The sequence below is a fragment of the Salvelinus namaycush genome, chromosome 23, assembly GCF_016432855.1.
Source record: "Salvelinus namaycush isolate Seneca chromosome 23, SaNama_1.0, whole genome shotgun sequence".
NCBI classification, from domain to species: domain Eukaryota; kingdom Metazoa; phylum Chordata; class Actinopteri; order Salmoniformes; family Salmonidae; genus Salvelinus; species Salvelinus namaycush.
The window spans coordinates 27,503,864-27,529,655 of NC_052329.1; the positions used below are offsets into that span (position 1 = coordinate 27,503,864).

The 25,792-nt window shown below is 43.5% G+C and overlaps 2 pseudogenes; one reads left to right on the forward strand and one right to left on the reverse strand.

Moving 5' to 3' along the window:
* The first annotated feature begins 1,531 nt into the window (after nucleotides 1-1,531).
* Nucleotides 1,532-9,403, forward strand: LOC120018598 (annotated as a pseudogene).
* A 924-nt stretch (nucleotides 9,404-10,327) lies between these two features.
* LOC120018599 overlaps nucleotides 10,328-25,792 on the reverse strand; it is a 38,537-nt pseudogene continuing 23,072 nt past the window's right edge.

Sequence of the window (25,792 nt, forward strand, 5' to 3'; positions counted from 1 at the left end):
AACAACCAAGTATAACATTTTAAAAAATTACTACATTTGAGACACATGTTGTCATCACTTTAGTTTGTCTAGATTTGGTTACATTTAGGCAAAATGCAATGATTATGGTGTAGGAATAGATTCTAATAATCTTTATAGTTGAGGTGTATATGTTAACGTACAAAATATCTGAACATGCCAATTTCCATATTGAGTAGTTGTGACAAAGATTTTTAATGACGCACAGTTCAAGCCAAAGATTAACACATTGGTTGAAATTGTCTCTATTTTCTATTCTCCTAGCAGATAGATCAAGCTTGAGAAGCTAACACCATTTTACATATTCTTGACCTTATCATAATTTTTACTCTCAGGTCACAGGTCAACATAGTATGATCAACAATATGTGTTTGTAGTATCTTTCCGGTGCAGCCAACTTCTTGTTAGGGTTAATATTGTTGCATCATTCACATCAGACCAGTCTGAAGGGAGGCTATTAAGCCTAATGCCACTCTAAACCTCCCTGGGACTAACCCTGCAATTGGCCTAACGAGAGACAAGAGACAGTAACAAGGCCTACCTTTGTTGTTGTTTCAGTCTCTCTGATCTCACAGGTAGGTGTTGCTATAAGGTTTTCAAGGGAATTGAGAGATACAGTGGACTAATGACCTGTTTTCTGAAGACTGACGGCCAAACAAATACAGTAAACATTTTTTCCTGCTCAATTGACCAGCTTCTACATACCCCAAGGCATTAGGATAATGGACAGGCATCCAAGTCGTTACTTAACATCGCAATGTCTCTGCGTTTCTATGTGGTATACACTTTATGTTATATCTTAAACACACAATATTTACATATAATGTTTTACCTTCCCTTGAAGAAATTCCCTATAAATAGAGTGCATTTCAAAACGAGTTGTCTTTGTAATGATTGCAATTTCCAGCAAGACTTAAACAAGTGGCCATCTGTCAAGTTGCAGGTATAAGGGTATTGTGTTTCAGTCATCCCTAAGCCTAATATTAGTCAGGCCTGTGTACTACAGGTGTAGGATCTTTAGGTATATGAAAAATAAATATTGACAAATTATTTGATAAAATATTGAATTTGGCATTTATTAATACAGCCCATTCGTAAATGTCAAAAAAGACCATCCCAAAATAAATCACAATAAATAACACTTTTGAAGTGTCAGGCATATATCTAGGAGATATAAGAAAGCTAAGGAAATATTTGTGTTTTTTTGGACACATATTTAACCTCTTATTTTTGTTGGCACAAAACTACATCCATACTTCCATTTGTTTGTATGGGTTACCTTCAGATGAGTCCTGTGACACTGAGCAAAACAGAGAACACCATCGAGTTCGTGAGAGTCTCCCCTTTCCATAGTGGGGTCATAAATGTGTTAGTAGATAGCTCAAACGGTTCGGGTGGTACAGAAATAAGTTGGCACATCAGAGTTATCGACTTCAGACGAGTTCCGTGACACGTGGGTACATTCAAAGATATACATTTTGCTCCTCAGTGCCCCCTCAACATTTTGGGGAGCATGATGCCCGTGGCTGGATGTGTTGTGCCAATCAAGAGGCCATCGGCCATGAGGCCTGTGAACAGTCCGCTGGGGGGTAGATAGTACTTTGTTACAAAGACCAGTTTTTATATGCTCTGACAATATTTTACAGTGCATTTTGCAATTGAAATGTTTTTCATAACATTTTATTTAAGAATGAATTACTAATTAATTTTGGCTACTACCAAAGTCTAGCCCTTTTTTAAGACTGCTCGAGCTGAGCAGTGGTAAAAAAAACAATTGCTCAGATATGAGCTAAAATTGACTGAGATCTGTGCATTTTGTGGAAAGCCTTTAAAGACAAAAAATGTTTTAATAATGTGGTCCAAATTTCCAATTAGGAAAATGGCCATGCTCTAAACAAGTTCTGTTCAAAATGTAACAAGGTGCCAAAACAAATTGTGTTAAACACCTCCCAGGAGATATGTTCAGTCCATGCAGCACAAATACTGACATATTTACTTAGGATTGACTCTTATCCTATACCTCTTCACCATTTCTGTCAATCTGACACTGATCATTACCATCTTTCTGTAGAAAATGTAGCACGAACCTATGTATTTATTCCTCTGTAATCTGTGTATTAATGGTATCTATGGCGCTTCAGCTTTCTACCCGACGATACTTTATGACCTTTTATTTGACTCTCATGTGATAACATACATTGGCTGTATGACCCAGGTATGTGTCATCTACTCCTATGCTTTCTGTGAATTCACCAGCTGGCATATGACAGGTATGTTGCAAGCCGTTACAATACTAGGTTACCCCTCTGTGGCGTCTACATCGATAAACTCTACTGCTCAAACTGAGTGGTCGTGAAGCTCTCATGCGTGGACACCACTCCTACCAACCTCTGCTGCTTCATTGTCACGTTATCTCACGTCTCTCAAACATTACTCATCCTGATTTCTTATGCATTCCCGGGCGGAGAGGAGGAAGTTCATGCAGACCTCATCTAATCACGCTGACTAACTTCACCATATCCATCACCTTGGATGTGATGTACGCTCGCTACGGCAGCAACACCAGCCTGCTGCCCCTGAGGAATATCATGGCGGTGGAGTTCCTAGTTGTGCCTCCTCTTGTGAACCTTATCATATACGGAATGAAACTCAGATTCGGAATAGAGTTGTATAGATGTTCAACCGTAAAGTTCCTGCCCTACGCTAAATATATTGTAGAGATGCACTTGTGTGTATCAACATATTTTTCTAAAATTTGCAATATACGGTATTTTACATAAAGCTATATTAACAATTTGTATGTGTAATTAGGACATTAGGAAGGAAAAGGTGCAACTCGCTCACAATTAAAATCTTTGTACCTTATCTAAATATAAAAATCATGATGTTTTAGCCGTCAATGGGCTTCGTCAGAATAATTTTTCATGGACATCATGTGGAAAAACTTTGACCCTCTCATTTGTTGTTAATGACAGATTCAGGTGTTTGGCTTACACTGGCAAACTAAGTGAAAATAGCTGTATATAGTATATAAACTCAGCAAAAAAAGAAACGTCCTTTTTTCAGGACCCTGTCTTTCAAACATAATTTGTAAAAATCCAAATAACTTCACAGATCTTCATTGTAAAGGGCTTCAACACTGTTTCCCATGCTTGTCCAATGAACCATAAACAATTAATGAACATGCACCTGTAGAACGGTCGTTAAGACACTAACAGCTTACAGACGGTAGGCATTTAAGGTCACATTTATGAAAACATAGGACACTATAAAGGCCTTTCTACTGACTCTGAAAAACACCAAAAGAAAGATGCCCAGGGTCCCTGCTCATCTGCGGGAACGTGCCTTAGGCATGCTGCAAGGAGGCATGATAACTGCAGATGTGGCCAGGGCAATAAATTGCAATGTCCGTACTGTGAGACGCCTAAGAAAGCGCTACAGGGAGGCTGGACGGACAGCTAATCGTCATTGCAGTAGTAGACCACGTGTAACAACACCTGCACAGGATCGGTACATCCGAACATCACACCTGCGGGACAGGTACAGGATGGCAACAACAACTGCCCGAGTTACACCAGGAGTGCACAATCCCTCCATCAGTACTCAGACTGTCCGCAACAGGCTGACAGAGGCTGGACTGAGGGCTTGTAGGCATGTTGTAAGGCAGGTCTCACCAGACATCACCGGCAACAACATCACCTATGGACACAAACCCACTGTCGCTGGACCAGACAGGACTGGCAAAAAGTGCTCTTTACTGACGAGTAGCGGTTTTGTTTCACCAGGGGTGATGATCGGATTCACGTTTATCGTCGAACGGAATAAACTTGTTGCTTGTTGTCATTGCAGGCAATCTCTACGCTGTGCGTTACAGGGAAGACATCCTCCTCCCAGCTGTCTATCGTTGTCTCTGATTGGGAATCATACTTAGGCAGCCTTTTTCCCACCTGTGTTTTTTGGGTAGTTATTTTCTGTTTAGCTGTTTTGTTGCCTGACAGAACTGTTCGCTTTCGTTTTCTACTTTGTTATTTTGTTGCGGTGTTCAGGTTTATTAAAAATCATGAACGCCTACCACACTGCACCTTGGTCTCCTTCTTCAACCCACGAGAGTCGTTACAGTTTTGTGTTTTTTAAGTTGCTATAATTGACTATACAAATATGTGGCATTTTGGCATAGTTTCTCTGTAGCCCAAAGATGGTATTGTGTATTGTCACTGAGAATGTTTTATGTAATATTAGGTATCTGATCTTTATAATTCACCAATTAAATATGGTGTTCCCTAGGCTGTTTTAGAACCATTCTGGTTTTATACAGTATTCAGAATTGGGGTGAAAATTGATGTTCTACTGGCAGATGTTTGGATTGGTTCCCTGCAAACAAAAATTAGTTGTTGGGACATCCCCAGAATGTCACAAAATCATTGGTCAGGACGTTGTGTCATGGTCCCCTAGAGGTTTTGTTTAGTTCCCGGTTATTCATCTTATCAATAATTTAATGATATTCTGATTGCATCTCTTCAGTTTTTTTATTCATTTTGGAAAGAGTAGGGTTAATACTGATACGAAAATATCAGGATTTTTTCTTTGGTGGTCTCTGGGTAGAAAAATCCAGCTAGTTCAGCCAGCCATTGCCTAGGCCTTCAGAAGCTGGGTGACAGGTAGCCTAGCGGTTAACAGTGTTGAGTCAGTAACCGATAGGTCTCTGATTCGAATCCTTGGACTGGTAAGGTGCAACAATCTCCCATTCGAGGCAGTTAACCCCCGACAACAACTGCTCCCTGGGCACTGATGATGTAGATTCAGAGGGTTTGGTTTAAATGCGGAAGACACAATTTGGTTAAATGCATTCAGTGGTGAACTGACTAGGTATCCCCTTTCCCTGTCATTCAACTGTATTAGAGCAAAATTGTGGAGTGAGAACGGAATGAACCAACCACATTTTGACTTGCAATGAGTGGTACTGTACAAAAATAAATAAGTGACTTATCTAGGTACGTCACTACTGAGTGCGCAAGAGTAAAGAATCAGAGGCATTAGGAAGCAGTAATCTTCCCACGCTAGTAGCTAGCGTTTTAATAGTGTGACAATGGCGACGACAACTGCATCAGCAGCAGATGTTATCAACTTCAAGGTGGATGATGTTGTAATCTTTTTTTAATATAATTTTTTTTAAACTTTTAAACGTACAATCCAACTGCAGTGAAGCTTCTCAACATTTACATTACATTTTAGTCATCTAGCAGATACGCCCATCCAGAGCGACCCACAGGAGCAACCAGCCCATGCATTGAATGTTACAACCTTTTTCGTGTCATTGTTGAACTTTAGTTTTAGTATTTTTTTAACCGTCATTTTACGGAGCAACTTCACCCTCACTCATCTTCAGTTCCAGATTCCAACCCTCGGCTTCCCTCATCCCATCCCACCCATCTATGCTGGCCATCCCCTTCGAATTTCAGCTCATTAAGTGAAGCTATGTTGTCTGTTATTTTTCAAGATTTTTTTGGTTTGATTCAACGTAGGCTATTGAAAAATCTTTGCTCCCTTTGAAGGTTGAATAGTCTCGGTTCGCCACTGCGTTTTTAGGACATTCTTGGGAGATTGTGTCATGGTCCTCTGGATCTTGAGTCTAGTTCCCAGTTTTTCCCGGGGACTTCACTTCATGGTAGCAAAGAAACATTCTCCCCCCCCAAAATATATATATAGCCAGGGCATGCATACCCTAGTTTCATTACACATCACCCCTTGCTACTGTTGTCAAGCCCATCAAGTCACTGATTTGTGACCCACTGATCCATTCACAGCTCTTTGTCTTTTGCAATGTTAGGGAAACCCCCCCTACACAGAGCTTTTACCATATAAAACATACCATATGTTTTCAACTAACATATTTGACATACTGTAAATTATTACATTGTGCATGTTCATTCATACAGTAATTACTATTCAAATATGTCCTCACCTGGGACTTGAACTCTCAACCACTTCCTGCATAGCATTCCGATATTCCTGCATAGCATTCCCATATTCCTACATAGCATTCCCATATTCCTGCATAGCATTCCCATATACCTGCTGTAACGTTCTTCGTCCTCCTCGTCTGAGGAGGAGTAGGAGATATCGGACCAATACGCAGCATGGTGAGTATTCATTTTTATTAGAATACTTTCAAATAAAGAACAAAATAATAAACTGACAAAATAAACGAAGACGCAACAGTCCCGAAATAGTGAACACTAAACACAGGAACACACGAACAGGAACAATCACCCACAACCCACAATACAAAACAGGCTACCTAAATATGGTTCCCAATCAGAGACAACGACAAACACCTGCCTCTGATTGAGAACCATATCAGGCCAAACATATAGAAATAGACAAACTAGACATACAACATAGAATGCCCACTCAGTTCACACCCTGACCAAACAAAACATATAAACATACAGAGCAAACTATGGTCAGGGCGTGACAGTACCCCCCGCCCCCCAAGGTGCGGACTCCGGCCGCAAAACCTAAACCTATAGGGGAGGCTCTGGGTGGGCATCTGTCCGCGGTGGCGGCTCTGGCGCGGGACGTGAACCCCACTCCACCTTAGTCTTAACCCTCTTCAGTGGCCTCTTTAGAGCGGCGACCCTCGCCTCCGACCTTGGACTGAGGACCCTAATAAATGGCCCCACTGGACTGAGGGGCGCCTCCGGACTGAGGGGCGGCTCAGGACTGAGGGGCGCCTCCGGACTGAGGGGCGGCTCCGGACTGAGGGGCGGCTCAGGCGCCTCTGGACTGAAGGGCGGCTCAGGCGCCTCTGGACTGAAGGGCGGCTCAGGCGCCTCTGGACTGAAGGGCGGCTCAGGCGCCTCTGGACTGAAGGGCGGCTCAGGCGCCTCTGGACAGACGGGCGGCTCAGGACAGACGGGCGGCTCAGGACAGACGGGCGGCTCAGGACAGACGGGCGGCTCAGGCGGCTCAGGACAGACGGGCGGCTCAGGCCAGACGGGCGGCTCAGGCCAGACGGGCGGCTTGGGCGGCTCAGGACAGACGGACGGCTCTGGCGGCTCAGGACAGGAGGGCGGCTCAGGCGCCTCTGGACAGACGGGCGGCTCAGGACAGACGGGCGGCTCAGGACAGACGGGCGGCTCAGGACAGACGGGCGGCTCAGGCGGCTCAGGACAGACGGGCGGCTCAGGCCAGACGGGCGGCTTGGGCGGCTCAGGACAGACGGACGGCTCTGGCGGCTCAGGACAGGAGGGCGGCTCAGGCCTGCCGAGGCGCACTGTAGGCCTGGTGCGTGGTGCCGGAACTGGTGGTACCGGGCTGGGGACACGCACCTCAAGGCGAGTGCGGGGTGCTAGAACTGGAGGCCTGGTACGTGGTGCCGGCACAGGAGGGCTGGTGCGTGGGGCTGCTACAGGAGAGCTGGTGCATGGGGCTGCCACAGGAGAGCTGGTGCGTGGGACTGCCACAGGAGGGCTGGTGCGTGGAGAAGGCACCGGATAGACCGGACCGTGGAGGCGCACTACAGGTCTCGAGCACCGAGCCTGCCCAACCCTACCTGGCTGAATGCTCACCGTAGCCATGCCAGTGCGGCGAGGTGGAATAGGCCGCACTGGACTATGCACACGTACTGGAGACACCATGCGTAGGGCTGGTGTCATGGCACCTGGCTCGATGCCCACTCTAGCCCGGCCGATACGAGGCGATGCTATGTACCGCACCGGGCTATGCACACGTACTGGAGACACCTTGCGAATCTCCGCATAACACGGTGCCTGCCCGGAACCTCTCTCTCCACGATAAGCATGGGGAGTTGGCTCAGGTCTCCTACCTCACTTAGCCACACTCCCCGAGAGCCCCCCCAATACATTTTTGGGGCTGCCTCTCTGGCTTCCATCCGCTCTTTCTTGCTGCTTCCTCATACCACCGCCTCTCGGCTTTCGCTGTCTCCAGCTCAGCCTTGGGGCGGCGATACTCTCCAGCCTGTGCCCAGGGTCCCTTGCCGTCCAGAATCTCCTCCCAGGTCCAGGAGTCCTGCGATCGCTGCTGCTGCCCGTTACCACGCTGCTTGGTCCTTCGGTGGTGGGTGATTCTGTAACTTTCTTCGTCCTCCTCGTCTGAGGAGGAGTAGGAGATATCGGACCAATACGCAGCGTGGTGAGTATTCATTTTTATTAGAATACTTTCAAATAAAGAACAAAATAATAAACTGACAAAATAAACGAAGACGCAACAGTCCCGAAATAGTGAACACTAAACACAGGAATACACGAACAGGAACAATCACCCACAATACAAAAAAGGCTACCTAAATATGGTTCCCAATCAGAGACAACGACAAACACCTGCCTCTGATTGAGAACCATATCAGGCCAAACACGTAGAAATAGACAAACTAGACATACAACATAGAATGCCCACTCAGATTACACCCTGACCAAACAAAACATATAAACATACAAAGCAAACTATGGTCAGGGCGTGACACCTGCTATGCCATCGTGTTTGTCAATGACTGATTTCACTTTTATTCCTACACTTTACACTTCAAAGTAAATCTCAGCTCTGTTAAAAATACACTCAAATAAAACTATTATACTATAATAGTGATTCTGGAGTACGATTAAAACCAAATAATATGCCCCACCAACATTAGACAACTATACTGAAAACCCAAACTCAAATAGTTGAAATAAGAAATTGAAATCAATGATAAGAGAATAGTCAGATTAACTGATTGTCAACCACCGGTCCTGGCAACCCACCTGAAGATAGCAACCCACATTGCATACACCTGGCAACCATCATTGCGCACACTTGAGCCCCATCGTTAAGCACACCTGGACTTCATCACCACCCTGATTTCTCTCCCTTCATATAGCCCTCAGCAGCCTCATTCAGGATTGGTTTTTGTTACGTTCAGTATGAGTCTCCTGTTTTGTATTTTCTAAATGTTTATTATTATTAAACTCAGCTTCTGCACCTGCTTCCTGACTCCCTGCGTAAACGTTACAGAATACTGCCTCAGATATTATGGAAGCAGCAGAAGATTACACCATCTTCCAGACGGTCGAGGAACCAACCCCACGACCAGCTGGCTCTACTGTGTACGACCATGAAGGAGGTTCTCCACTTGCTCGACACCACCAGCGAGGTTCTCCATACCTCTGATGGAGGGCCTCCTACCATGGGTCATCACAGTCCCCCAGCCTACCCAGCCATCCGCCCAGGTCTATTCCGCCTATCAGATGGGAGCCCCCACCACAGAGAGGTCAAAGGTTGCCACAGTAATTTCTCTGCTAACCGGACAGGCGTTGGCGTGTGCAACGGCCAACTCCAGCAAGGTGCTCAGACCGCTGCGGAGTACTCCTCACCTTTCGGACTGTAGCAGCCTCCAGCGGAAGGAATTAACATGCGCTTCGCACTCTATTCAGCAGACAACATATCCTTGGACATTCTCATCACAATGGCCATTTATCTTAACCTTCTTCGGGTGCGCCGGTGTAAAACCTCGCCACTCACCTCCCTCCTTTGGCTGTCCTGAGGCAGAGCCTGAACCCATGGCAGTAGCGTTCGCCGGAGACAGCTAGCACTCTGTCCCTATTGTGGCCAGGAGCGGCACCAGCTTCAGTTGTATCCGGTGCCTCCTAACCCTGGGGTCCACTAGAGTAGAGGGGCGGCCCTGTGACCTTCCGTATCCCAAGGTAGGTGTGAGTAATCCATTATCATCACCAACTTTAAACATCAACTATCTGAGCAGCTAACCGATCGCTGCAGCTGTACATAGTCCATCTGTAAATAGCCCACCCAATCTACCTACCTCATCCCCATACTGTTTTTATTTTATTTACTTTTCTGATCTTTTGCACACCAGTATCTCTACTTGCACATCATCTGCTCATTTATCACTCCAGTGTTAATCTGCTAAATTTTAATTATTCGCTCCTATGGCCTATTTATTGCCTACCTCCTCATGCCTTTTGCACACAGTGTATATAGACTTTCTTTTTTCTACTGTGTCATTGGCTTGTTTATTGTTTACTCCATGTGTAACTCTGTGTTGTCTGTGTCACACTGCTTTGCTTTATCTTGGCCAGGTCGCAGTTGTAAATGAGAACTTGTTCTCAACTAGCCTACCTGGTTAAATAAAGGTGAAAAAATAAAAATCATTGTTTTCCGCCAAACCCTTGCTGGTTCCCATTTCACTGCTGGCTGTCCCTGAAGTGTTGTCTCTACAACTCTAGAGGACTTTATCGACCAGGCCCTTGCCTCCTCCCTGAATTTAACTTCATACCCCCTCTCCTTTTCCTGTTCAAGCTCTGGATATGTGACCATTGGGATCCGGCACAATTACGTCACAGCACCCCTCACCCTCACAGTGGTACGCAAGCACCAGGAAAGCCTTCACTTCATCCTCAGCCTCCCGTGGCTCCAACTTCATAACCCTACCATCTCCTGGTCAAAGATGAGAATCACCACCTGGGAACCAGGATGCCAGAGGACCTAATTTACCATACCCTGTGGTTCCACATCAGTGGAGGGTCCTGTGAGAGTCCTCCAGCACCGTTGGCCCCGTGTTTTGGGACGTAGATGTGGACATCCGTCAGCCTCTGGAAGGAACCCGCTCCTGCCACCTACCCTCCAGAGCGCATCTAAGTCCACACAGGGGTGAAAGATCGGTTGTTGACCTGGGTACACACATCCCTCGCTGCTGGACACCCAGGCATCACCCCGCATCATCTAATCCCTCTCCGATAAATACTGGTGGCCCACTTTGGCACAGGACATAGCCCACTATGTCAACTCATGTTCGTTATGTATTCAATGACCTTCCGGAGGACATTATTTCCATCTGTGGTCGCCAATTCACGTTGCGGATCTGGAAAGCCTTTATGGAAAAGCTGGGGGCCACGGTCAGCCTCACATCCAGGTACCGGCCTCAGTCTAACAGGCAGGTGGAGAAGACCAACCAAGAACTGGGGAGGTTGTTGAGAAATCACTGCCAGGACCGGTAGGGTGAGATGCCCCAGTTATTTCCCTGGGTGGATTACGCACAGAACTCACTTCGTCACACCTACACCGAATTGACTCCCTTCCAGTGCATTCTGGGATATTATCTGGCCTTGGCTCCGAGGACTCCGAGCCAGACCGCGGCCCCTGCAGTCGATGAGTGGTTCCGGCGAGCAGAGGTGTGGAACGCCGCTCACATGAGGCTCCAGCCCGCCGTCAGAAGGATCTGGTGGACCGCCACCGCAGTGAGGCATTTTTGGTTACGTTCAGTACACTTCTCCTGTTTTGTACTTTCTTCATGTATATTATTATTAAACTCACCTTCTGTATCCGCTTCCTGACTCTCCGGGTATACGTTATACAGATAACTAAAATGACTTTGGAGGTGGCACTGTTTTGCTGCACAGAGATGTATTATAGGTAAGGGATGTGCAGAGGGGGGACTTCTGAAATTCAACAGACTTTGTGGCAAAGCAGAAACATCAGTATACCCCAAATTCAAATCCCAGGTGGGTTCATGATAAAGTCAGTACTAAGTAATCCTGTCAAAGATTTGAAAACTATTTTTAGCTGACCAGAGTACCACTTACCTGACCCTCCATACCATTGATTTTATAATGGTTTGGGACACCTGGGAGCATCTCGTGGCAAAAACCTCAAGGGGACCATGACAACTTCCCAAGAACGCCTTAAATATACTCAGGGACATCCCTGGGACAATCCGGAAACTAGAACTCCAGGGAACCATTTCACATCATCCCGGGGCAAACCGGGAACTTGACAACCTTAAGCAGCCCATGACGAAACGTTCTGACAACTTTAGATGACCATTTTGTGAGATTCCAGAGATGTCCTAACTTATTTTTGTTCGCAGGGACGTTCTCTTGGGACCCTGTGCCCAAGAACACTAGTAACCTGCCTAAATGACTACCAACCCGTAGCAGTGTTTTGAAAGGCTGGTCATGGCTCACAACACCATTATCCCAGAAACCCTAGATCCACTGCAATTTGCATACTGTCCTAACAGATCGACAGATGATGCAATCTCTATTGCACTCCACACTGCCCTTTAACACCTGGACAAAAGGAACACCTATGTAAGAATGCTATTCATTGACTACAGTCCAGAGTTCAAAGCCATAGTGCCCTCAAAACTCATCAATAAGCTAAGGACCCTGGGACTAAACACCTCCCTCTGAAACTGGACTTCCTGACGGGCCGGCCCCAGGTGGTAACGGTAGGTAATAGCACATCTGCCACACTGATCCTCAACACGGGCCCCTCAGGAGTGTGTGCTCAGTCCCCTCCTGTACTCCCTGTTCACTCAGGACTGCACGGCCTGGAACAACTCCAACACCATCAAGTTTGCCGATGACACAACAGTGGTAGGCCTGATCACAGACAACAACGAGACAGCCTATAGGGAGGAGGTCAGAGACCTGGCCATGTGGCGCCAGGACATCAACCTCTCCCTCAACGTGATCAAGACAAAGGAGATGATTGTGTACTACAGGAAAAGGAGGACCGAGCACTCCCCCATTCTCATTGACGGGGCTGTAGTGGAGCAGGTTGAGAGCTTCAAGTTCTTTGGTGTTCACATCACCAACAAACTAACATGGTCCAAGCACACCAAGACAGTCATGAAGAGGGCACGACAAAACCTATTGCCCCTCAGGAGACTGAAAAGATTTTGCATGCATCCTCAGATCCTCAAAAGGTTCTACAGCTGCACCATTGAGAGAATCCTCACTGGTTGCATCACTGCCTGGTATGGCAACTGCTTGGCCTCTGACCGCAAGGCACTACAGAGGGTAGTATGTACGGCCCAGTACATCACCGGGCTCAAGCTCCCTGTCATCTAGGACCTCTATACCAGGCGATGTCAGAGGAAGGCCCAACAATCGTCAGACTCCAGCCACCCTAGTCATAGACTGTTCTCTCTGCTACCGCATGGCAAGCGGTACCGGAGCACCAAGTCTAGGTCCAAGAGGCTTCTAAACAGCTTCTACCCCCAAGCCAAAAGACCCTGAACATCTAATCAAATGGCTACCCAGACTATTTGCATCACCCCCCCTTTTACACCGCTGCTACTCTGTTATCATCTATGCATAGTCACTTTAATAACTCTACCTCATGCACATATTACCTCCTTTATCTCGACTAACCGGTGCTCCCGCACATTGACTCTGTACCGGTACCCCCTGTATATAGTCTCACTATTGTTATTTTACTTCTGCTCATTAATTACTTGTGCCTCTTATTTCTTATTTGTATTTTTCTAAACTACATTGTTGGTTTGGGGCTTGTGTCACGATCGTCTATGGGTGAGAGAGAGGACCAAGGCGCAGCGTGTGCAAAATACATTCTCTTTTATTGAGAGAAGGGAAAACACGAAACGAACACTGAATACAAACTAAACAAAACAACAAACGACCGTGAAGCTAAATGACGTAAGTGCATAGACAAGCAACAAACGTTCAACATAGACAATTACCCACAAAACCCCAATGCCTATGACTGCCTTAAATATGGCTCTCAATCAGAGACAATGAACCACAGCTGCCTCTAATTGAGAACCAATCTAGGAAGCCATAGACATAACTAGACAACTACACTAGACACTGCCCCATACACATACAACACCCCTAGACACTACAAAAACACATACATTCCCCATGTCACACCCTGACCTAACTAAAAAACATAAAGAAAACAAAGAATACTAAGGCCAGGGCGTGACAGCTTGTAAGTAAGCATTTCACTGTTTTATTCGGCGCATGTGACTCATACAATTTGATTTGATCACACAATGTCCTAATGACTCAAATTTAAGTCCTGAGAAATTCATGATATGCTCCTCAGTGACATCATAGTAACTTAGAGGGAACTAGACAAGTCCCGAGAATGTCCTGAAAATGACCATCATGTGACATCCCCTTGACCATCATGCAACATCTCCTTGTGGTCATTGAATGCCTCATCGATAACGTCTGACACATAACTTCCGACCGCAAGGCACTACCCTCTGTAATGCCTTGCGGTCGGGGGCCAAGCAGTTGCCATAACAGGCAGTGATGCAACCAATCCCATGTGAGCATACACTATGGTGTATTTAGAGGCTAACAGGACAAGTTTTTGCAGTAGTCTCCTTTGTCAAGATAGAAGACATTTCATAGATACACGTTTTTTTTCTTTCTTTCACACCTCAGAAGTCTGATCATGCACCGGTAATATTGGGAACTTTTTTGTTGAGAAATAAGAGTAAGGGAGGATGTGAATTAGTTCTGTTAAAACTATTGTTTAGTCTGAGCCTAAACAGAATGAAATGATTCACACTTGAATTCATTCACCTCCATACACACTGAAGCCTTGTAAGGACTAAGAATTTTTGCATTGACCAGAGGAAGAAAATTAGCAAAAGTTATGGAGAACTCAACCCAAGTAAAGTTATTTTATCTCTTTGGCTTACAAGAGACATTTAACAACAAATCGGTCTATTTTATCTTGTCTCTTATCACATATCTTCTCATCATCACTGTGAATCTGACTCTGATCATAACAATCATTCAGGTGAAAGGTCTCCATGAGCCCATGTATATCTTTCTGTGTAGTTTATGTGTCAATGGATTGTATGGAACTGCTGGTTTCTACCCCAAGTTCTTACTGGACCTTCAGTCAGATGTTCAGGTGATATCTTATGGTGGATGTTTGACTCAAGCCTATGTAATATACACATCTGTCATGTGTGAAATGTCTACTCTAACAGTGATGTCTTACGACAGGTATGTGGCAATATGCAGACCACTACTATACCATACCATTGTGACATCTTTAACTGTTAGAAAGTTACTCTTATTTTCTTGGTGTTATCCTTTATTTATAGCACTTATAGCAGTTAGTTTAACCGTCAGAATTCCTTTGTGTGGATCTCGTATTGATAAGATCTTCTGTGACAATGCATCTATACTGAAACATGCATGTTTACCCATTACCATTAATCAGATGTTGAACAAATTTGTAATATTGGTTCATGTTTTAGAGATACTTTTCATTCTATTTTCTTACTGTCAGATTGTAAGGACTTGTGTAAAGTCAGCTAAGGGAAGGATTAAGTTCACACAGACATGTGTGCCACATTTAATAACAATATTTATTTTCATCACAGTGACCCTGTTTGACACGTTGCAAGGGTGGAATAATGTTAATATTACGATAAATATGCGTAATGCAATGGCTGTACAATTCCTTGTTATACCACCTGTCTTAAACCCTCTCATATATGGACTTAACCTCAAGCAGATTCGAAGAGCAGTTTTTAGAAAGTGTAATGCACATAAAATTATCAATATGAAACGTTAGTTACATGATCTTACACAACAGGGAGACTTCCTGATGTCAGAAGTCAATAAATATAAAGGTAAATTCTGCCAAAACTGTTGCAATGTAAAATGTCTCCCTATTTCTTGATACCTTTCGCAAGTGGCGCAACTTTGGTTTTAGAAGTGTAGGGGGGGTGGGGGCTCCCCAAATTTTCTGGGGCATCTAATGCTAATTTCCTGCATTTCTACTAGTGCTGTACACAACAACAACAAAAAATCTTGGTCAACCAAGCGTAGTCTTTTCTTTTCTTTCGACTAATCAATCTGTGTAAATTTTAAAACATGTATTTTTCCATATATAGACACATCTGATGTGCCTTTTTATCTTACCATTTCTACCAACCTGTGAGACAGTTATGATTTTCATAGGCACATATTCGTGGAACACTTTCATTTAATTTATAATAGTCTTTGTATCTCAAAAACATTGTCTGTTGGTAATCTACATTCTAAAATATTAATCTAAATGAAAATGATACAAATCTAAAAGTAACTTTTATTGCCATTGCCAACTATGTAAAAAAAAAAAAAAGCCAACATAAAGCTAACACATAAAAACAATGCAGCCTGCAGGCAGAAAAATATCCTGATAAATCACATTGTCTACGCATGACCTGTCTGCAACGAACTCTAACACTGTATCAACTATCAACTGGGTCAGGTATTTTATGATGTTTCTACTGGATCAGAGCATTACATTTTTCCCTTTCATGCCAAGTCGTTATGGAAAGGAAGAGAGATGGAAATATTGTTCATTTCCATGAGCATAGTTATCAGCTGTATGTACAATAGTGAAGTCCTTTGTCTCTTCCCCCGCTCTTTATTACATGCCCCTTCCTTTTCATTTTTGTAACAAGCTATCATATTGAGTTAGTAATCAATGTGTAAGTAATCCTGTTTGTGTGTTTATGTAATTCTGTGTGATTATTTAGTTAGTGATGTCATGACGTTGGCCTGGGGGTAGGTTTATGACAGTCATAAATACCTCTTTCCCCCTTTTTCCCTCTCCCTACTATACTGATGTGACATAAGAAAACCCTTTGGTTAACATAGAGATTCTGGGAACATCAGAAGTTGGGGGGAAATGAACTATATTCTGGTAATCCGACCAACTGAACATATGCGGTGGTACTTAAGGTATATTATGTCAGTTCGGTTGCCCTCTGATACATTCTCATCAATGATAGAATGACATAAACTATACTGTGGAAAGTCTAAACATCAGAGGTATCGGATTCACATGGAATTGTTGTATAATTCAAATGTTTGGATATGAAATTATTTGTGAAGAGATGAAATGTAATTTTAGCTTCCAAATGAGAGATTTGGGTTTTCATAAGTTTGGGCCTCTGCTCAACCAGGGGCCCGCCCCTGTGAAGAGACATGGGTTACAAACTTTTCAGACACACCACTCTCCCTCCACTATATAAAGCCATTGACAAAAATATAACCTTCTGTTCCGAGGAGATGAGGGTGACGATCCCATGTCAGAATGGTTCAGATAATAACTACAGACTAAGCCAACATCAGCATGAACTTTGGTTGTGAATGGTATGAACTTTGAACTCGTATTCACTACAGAAGTGATACCTCCTAGCCGTTGAGTTAGCAACAGCTGCTACAAACGCAGGTTAGGAAGGACAGTCAGAGTATCCCGTCTACTACACAACGACGTTACTACAACGTATCCAGTGACCACCAGAGACATTCTTCAAAGGACAGAGGACTCGGTTTGGCAACACGGTCTTCCATCTACCACCAACCTACTGAAGCGCAGCTCAGAGTAAATATTTATTGCATTTTCCTTTTCCAAATGGGCGGTAATTTAGAATGCATAAGATTCTGTATTTACGATAGCACAGCTTCGCCTCTGTTCCAGTCTCCCGCTCTTTCACTAAAACCCAGCCCCTTTCCTTTGTGTAACAAGCTGTCATATCTGTTCCGCCCGCTAGGGACGTTTTCCTTTATGACGGCAATTTGTAATCAAGTTATGATTTAATTGTGTATGTGTGATTCTGTGTGATTAGTTAGGTATTTAGTAAATAAATAATTGAACCCAATTTTGTATTGCTGATTCAACTTGTTAGCCAGGATTCTTGCAGATAACCAAGAATTTACAACTTTCAGAATATGAGACTGAAGAAAGATGACGATGTTGACTGCTATTGATGTAAAATATTGCTAAATCTTTAAGAGTTTATTCGGAAGATAACGGCTCTATAAATATTCTTTCGTGGTGCCCGACTCTCTAGTTAATTACATGTACCCGATTAGCTCAATCAGGTGATATTAATTACGGAGAAAGTATTTTATAGAATAGCATGTCATAGCAATTAATCCGGCATAGCCAAAGACACAACAGTGAGTAAATATATAATTAAGCCAATTTGTATATTGTTGATTCATCATTTATGCTAGGTTCGTGCATATTTGAAGTCAACGACATTCAGAATGAGACTGAAGTTAATTAAGAATTAATGAATTGACTGTGACTGATGTAAGAGATCTTTAAGAGTTAATTTGGAAAATTAACTCGTTAAATAAACTTTTACCGTGGTGCCCAAGATTACTACTTAATAATTGTTATATGGTTAATTTAATTGCGTAATAATGAAACGTAGTTAATTGATTTTATAAAATAACAGTCAAACACATTAATGACAGCAAAGACACAGGTGCGCGTCCTTACTCAACATTGACAGGAGAGTTTCAAACACAAAACTATGATTAAATTGACAAAACTCGTAAATGGAATGGAATAAACCAAAACTTGTTTCTCACAAGTGGATCATTGGTTGTGAGTTCTGCAAAACACATGGCCACTCTGACATTGAGAACGGTAAATTACTGTAATAATAATATATTCAATGCATTAACAGAAATGACCGTAACCAAATTAACATTGCAGATTAGTAATTATGGGAATCGACAGTAAATGTAGGCTACTACTAGTGATATTTCTAATGGGGAATTGATAGACATAGCAAACAATGCACACAAGGAAGTTATGAAACAATGAATATCCACGAAATGGCGGGAGAGCGCATTCTGGAGAGAGATGTGCCTTGTGCGTCTGAGCCACAATCCACATAGTCTTGGACTGTGGCACCCCTGCGGCCTCCTCATTGAGACAGGAGCGAATCAGTGTCTCATGTACCCTACAAAATATTTATGTGTGACTATTTGACAAAAATAAATGTAATGTCTTCAATATTCCAAAAGGCACTCAGAATGTGGAGGGTCACGTCCCCCCCATCCCCAGTGAAAGTTGCACCCCTGCCTATCGCCATCTACTGTGATTTACAAATATTACAAGAATAGAGTAATTGCAGCAGACTTCCAGAGCAGGAAAACACTTGAAGGCATCTCAAATGGCACCCTATTCCCACTATAGTTCACTACTTTTGAACAGAGCCAAAGTAGTGCACTATAAAGTTAATAGGGTGAAATTGATAGAACAAATTTGTGACTCGTTATGCAGTTAAGAACTTTCTAAAGAAGAATAACAATATGGAAAGCCACTCTTTCAATATATATATTATTCCCACTGGGTGCTTTATTCTTAATTCTGTCAAAAAAATAATGCCAATAATGCTTGTGTTTACACAAATCCCAATTATTTATAGGTTTATAACCAGGCCTCCTCAGTGTATCTCAAAATAAATGTATATTCACAAACACTTTGGAAGAAATTTCATCATTCCATTGATGCAATAACATTAATATGCATAAAGAAAGTATGGTTGAATGTAGGCTACCCATTTAGAGTGATATAACATGCATAAACAAGATACAAGAAATACTGGACAGAAATATCACATTGTGAATTTCTATTTAATTTAATCACTACATTTTTTAAAATCCAAGTTTAAAATATATATTATATATTCATATTCTGACAGTTGAAAATGATGTATTTTTACTGTTTTATGATGGTAAGAATGATTGTTTAACCAATGGCACAAATTAGGCTATGTAAAGCTTCAGGCAGTAAATCAAATGATTTACACTTGTTATTGGACAAACCTGGCATCTGGAGTTGGATTGACATATTGATAATTGATTGTAGCTTTGTTGGCTCTTCCCTCTCTGATGTAGTGGTAGTGTTATGATTTTTTCTACTAGCATAACAGGATGGAAAACAGCCTACTATACAGAGCTACATTATTGCAGTATTGGGTTCAACAGAAGTGCAAAGTTCAATAAGAGACACCTCAATTGTTTTTAACTATTTTATTTCAGTGACAGGGGTAGCTATGTTTGTTTTGCAACAATAGAGTAGCACACACAAGTGCAAGTAAATTAAAAAGGTTTTCCAATTCTCTGCATTGAGTTTCTTGTTAAAGTTACATATTTTGTAATAATTCACTTGTATTCAGCCACTCCTGGGTGATCTAGCCTTGAATGGATAGATCCTCTATCAAAGACTTCATTCTATATGTAAAATGCTCACCTGCCATGCAAGTTCACCAAGTTTAAAAATGTAACTTTATTTTGATGGGGTACTGCGGCGTTGAGAAAATAAGATCTACCACAAAGTTATTGTGAAGTATAGTATAGTAAAAAGATGGCGCAAAAAACATGGCAGCTCTGCTTCTAGCGCCTAAGCAACTTTGAAGTATTTTTTTGTGTTATTTCTTACATTATTGGTGTTATTACATACAGCCAGAAATAACTCTTGGATTTCAGAGTGGCGGTAACTCACCAACATTACGACCAGGAATATGACTTTGCTGAATCGGATTCTTTGTTCGTACCCCCCAGGGCAATTGAACTTGTCTCAGAGGCTGACCCAAGACGCCGCCGGCGGAGAAGAGGTATTCGGAGTGGATTTGTAATCCGACTCAGGAGGCTTGCGCACCATCAGCTGCTTCCGAGTGTATTACTCACAAGTGTTAAGTCTCTGGACAATAAAATAGACAAGCTCAGGGCGAGGATCTCTTTCCAGAGACACATCAGGGATTGTAACTTACTTTGTTTCACGGAATCATGGCTCTCTCTGGATATACCGTCTCCGTCCATGCAGCCAGCTGGGTTCTCAGTACATCGCACAGACAGGAATAAAGAACTCTCAGGGAAGAAGAAAGGTGGAGATGTATGTTTCATGATTAAGCACTCATGGTGTGAATTTGATAACATTCAAAAACTCAAGTCTTCTTGTTCACCCAACCAAGAACACCTCACAATCAAATGCCGACCATATTACCTCCCAAGAGAATAATCTTCGGTTATAGTCACAGCCGTGTATATTCCCCCCCCCAAGCCAATACCACGACGGCCCTCAAGGAACTACACTGGACTTTGTGCAAACTGGAAACCACATACCCTGATGCTGAATTTATTGTAGCGGGTGATTTTAACAAAGCAAATTTGAGGAAAACACTAACGTAGTTCTGTCAACACATTGACTGTAGAACTCGCTCTGCTAAAACCCACAACCTACAAGGGCCTCCCCTGCCCTCCCTTCGGCAAATCAGATCAGAACTCCATTTTTCTCATCCCTTCCTATATGCAGAAACTCAAACAGGAAGTACCCGTGCTAAGGTCTATTCAACGCTGGTCTGACCAATCAGAATCCATGCTTCAAGATTGTTTTGATTACGCGGACTGGGATATGTTCCGGGTAGCCTCTGAGAAAAACCTTTATGTACAGTGGGGAGATCAAGTATTTGATACACTGCCGATTTTGCAGGTTTTCCTCCTTACAAAGCATATAGAGGTCTGTAATTTTTATCATAGGTACACTTCAACTGTGAGAGACGGAATCTAAAACAAAAATCCAGAAAATCACATTGTATGATTTTTAAGTAATTAATTTGCATTTTATTGCATGACATAAGTATTTGATACATCAGAAAAGCAGAACTTAATATTTGGAACAGAAACCTGTTTGCATACATTTCCTGTAGTTCTTGACCAGGTTTGCACACATTGCAGCAGGGATTTTGGCCCACTCCTCCATACAGACCTTCTCCAGATCCTTCAGGTTTCGGGGCTGTCGCTGGGCAATACGGACTTTCAGCTCCCTCCAAAGATTTTCTATTGGGTTCAGGTCTGGAGACTGGCTAGGCCACTCCAGGATCTTGAGATGCTTCTTACGGAGCCACTCCTTAGTTGCCCTGGCTGTGTGTTTCGGGTCATTGTCATGCTGGAAGACCCAGCCACGACCCATCTTCAATGCTCTTACTGAGGGAAGGAGGTTGTTGGCCAAGATCTCGCGATACATGGCCCCATCCATCCTCCCCTCAATATGGTGCAGTCGTCCTGGCCCCTTTGCAGAAAAGCATCCCCAAAGAATGATGTTTCCACCTCCATGCTTCACGGTTGGGATGGTGTTCTTGGGGTTGTACTCATCCTTCTTCTTCCTCCAAACACGGCGAGTGGAGTTTAGACCAAAAAGCTCTATTTTTGTCTCATCAGACCACATGACCTTCTCCCATTCCTCCTCTGGATCATCCAGATGGCCATTGGCAAACTTCAGACAGGCCTGGACATGCGCTGGCTTGAGCAGGGGGACCTTGCGTGCGCTGCAGGATTTTAATCCATGACGGCGTAGTGTGTTACTAATGGTTTTCTTTGAGACTGTGGTCCCAGCTCTCTTCAGGTCATTGACCAGGTTCTGCCGTGTAGTTCTGGGCTGATCCCTCACCTTCCTCATGATCATTGATGCCCCACGAGGTGAGATCTTGCATGGAGCCCCAGACTGAGGGTGATTGACCGTCATCTTGAACTTCTTCCATTTTCTAATAATGCGCCAACAGTTGTTGCCTTCTCACCAAGCTGCTTGCCTATTGTCCTGTAGCCCATCCCAGCCTTGTGCAGATCTACAATGTTATCCCTGATGTCCTTACACAGCTCTCTGGTCTTGGCCATTGTGGAGAGGTTGGAGTCTGTTTGATTTGAGTGTGTGGACAGTTGTCTTTTATACAGGTAACGAGTTCAAACAGGTGCAGTTAATACAGGTAATGAGTGGAGAACAGGAGGGCTTCTTAAAGAAAAACGAACCGGTCTGTGAGAGCTGGAATTCTTACTGGTTGGTAGGTTATCAAATACTTATGTCATGCAATAAAATTCAAATTAATTACTTAAAAATCATACAATGTGATTTTCTGGATTTTTGTTTTAAGATTCCGTCTCTCACAGTTGAAGTGTACCTATGATAAAAAGTACAGACCTCTACATGCTTTGTAAGTAGGAAAACCTGCAAAATCGGCAGTGTATCAAATACTTGTTCTCCCCACTGTATACAGGGACATGGTGACTGAGTTCATCAGGAAGTGTGTAGAGGACATTGTTCCCACTGAAACTATTAAAACCTACCCAAACCAGAAACTGTGGATAGATGGCATAATTTGCACAAAACTGAAATCGGGAACCATCGCATTTAACCATGGCAAGGTGACTGGGATTATGGTTGAACACAAACAGTGTAGTTATTCCCTCCGTAAAGCAATCAACAGGCAAAATGCCAGTACAGAGACAAAGTCGCAATTCAATGGCTCAGACACAAGACGTATGTGGCAGGGTCTACAGACAATCATGGATTACAAAGGGACAACCAGCCACGTCGCGGACACCGACATCTTGCTCCCGGACAAGCTGAACACCTTCTTTACCTGCTTTGAGGATAACACAGTGTCACTGACGCGGCCCGCTCCCAATGACTGTGGGCTGTCATTCTCCGTGGCCGACATGAGTAAGACATTTAAGCGCGTTAATTCTCTCAAGGCTGCCTGGCCCAGACGCACAGACCAGCTGACTGGAGTGTTTACGGACATATTCAATCTCTCCCTATCCTAGTCTGCTGTCCCAACTTGCTTCTAGATGTCCACCATTGTTCCTGTACCAAAGGAAGGTGACTGAACTAAATGACTATCGCACCGTAGCACCCACTTCTGTCATCATGAAATGCTTTGAGAGGCTAGTTAAGGATCATATCACCTCTACCTTACCTGACACCCTATACACATTTCAATTTGCATACCGCCCCACTAGATCCACAGACGATGCAATCCCCATCGCACTGCACACTGCCATATCCCATCTGGACAAGAGGAATACCTATGTAAGAATGCTGTTCATTGACAATAGCTCAGCCTTCAACGCCATAGTACCCTCCATGCTCATCATTAAGCTCGCAGCCCTGTGTCTGAACCCCGCCCTGTGTAACTGGGTCCTGCACTTCCTGACGGGACGCCCCCGGGAGGTCAAGGTAGGAAACAACACCTCCACTTTGCTGATCCAGGGGCCCCACAGGGCCCCCTGCGCCGGCAGGAGATGCAGACGGACGGATGCCTCCAGTAGCCAGAGACTCCTCTATGTACTCCTCCATGGCCTTGGTCTCCGGGCCAGATAGAGAATATAACCGACCACGAGGTGTTGTGGTGCCTGGGAAGAGATCAATGGCACAATCGTAAGGATGGTGCGGGGGAAGAGAAGTAGCACATGCCTTACTGAAGACCTCCAGGAGGTCATGGTACTCAGTGGGAACGGCAAAGACATTCGAGGCTTTGCTTACGTCCTGAGGGGGACGTCTCAAAGACGGCTGTGCCGCTTTAAGGCAATGAGAAGGACAAAATGGGCTCCAAACCAGGATAGAGCTCGTGGTCCAGTCAATAACAGGATTGTGTTTCTGGAGCCAAGAAAATCCCAAAACCACAGGAACATGGGGGGAATCGATGAGGAGGAACTGTAAGGTCTCACTGTGGTTTCCTGATACCCGTATATGAACGGGCATTGTGCTATGAGGCCGTCCAGTGCCCTTGCATCCATGGGGACAGAGAGAAGTTGAGTGGGAATACCTAATACAGAAACCATGGTAGCATCCATAAAACTTTCATCAGCCCCAGAGTCAAAGTGGCTATATGGAACAAAAATAGAACTGTTTGGCCATAATGACCATCGTTATGATTGGAGGAAAAAGTGGGATGCTTGCAAGCCGAAGAACACCATCCCAACTGTGAGGGACGGGTGTGGCAGCATCATGTTGTGGGGGTGCTTTGCTGCAGGAGGGACTAGTGCACTTCACAAAATAGATGACATCATGAGGTAGGAAAATGATGTGGATATATTGAAGCAACATCTCAAGACATCAGTCAGGAAGTTGAAGCTTGGTCACAAATGGGTCTTCCAAATGGACAATGACCCCAAGCACACTTCCAAAGTTGTGGCAAAATGGCTTAAGGACAACATAGAGAAGGTATTGGAGTGGCCATCACAAAGCCCTGACCTCAATCCTATAGAAAATTTGTGGGCAGAACTGAAAAAGTGTGTGCGAGCAAGGAGGCCTACAAACCTGACTCAGTTACACAAGCTCTGTCAGGAGGAATGGGCCAAAATTCACCCAACTTATTGTGGGAAGCTTGTGGAAGGCGATGCGAAACGTTGACCCAAGTTTAAAAAATTAATGGCAATGCAACCAAATACTAATTGAGTGAAGGTCAACTTCTGACCCACTGGGAATGTGATGAAATAAATAAAAGCTGAAATAAATCATTCTCTACTATTATTCTGACATTTCACTTTCTTAAAATCAAGTCGTGATCCTAAAACTGAGTTTAAATGTATTTGGCTAAGGTGTATGTAAACTTCCGACTTCAACTGTACTTTTTATAAATTTATTTTATAATAATGTCCACCACTTTTCAATCCTATTATGTAAAACTTTGGGGTAACTTAGAAATGTCCTTGCTTTTGAAAGAAAAGCAAATTTTTTGTCCATTAAAATAACATCAAATTGATCATAAATACAGTGTAGACATATTGTAAATGACTATTGTAGCTGGAAACGGTTGATTTTTTAAATGTAATATCTACATAGACGTACAGAGGCCCATTATCACTCCTGTGTTCCAATGGCACGTTGTGTTAGTTAATCCAAGTTTATCATTTTAAAAGGCTAACTAATCATTAGAAAACCCTTTTGCAATTATGTTAGCACAGCTGAAAACTGTTGTTCTGATTAAAGAAGCAATAAAACTGGCCTTCTTTAGACTAGTTGAGTATCTGGAGCATCAGCATTTGTGGGTTCGATTACAGGCTCAAAATGGCCAGAAACAAAGAACTTTCTTCTGAAACTCGTCAGTCTATTTTTGTTCTGAGAAATTAAGGCTATTCCGTGCGAGATACTGCCAAGAAACTGAAGATCTCGTACAACGCAATGTACTACTCCCTTTACAGAACAATGCAAACTGTCTCTTACCAGAATAGAAAGAGGAGTGGGAGGCCACGGTGCACAACTGAGCAAGAGAACAAGTACATTGGTGTATAGTTTGAGAAACAGACGCCTCACAAGTCCTCAACTGGCAACTTCATTAAATAGTACCCGCCAAACACCAGTCTCAAAATGTGTCAAAAATCAACTGACTGGCCTTCTTAATGTCTATAGA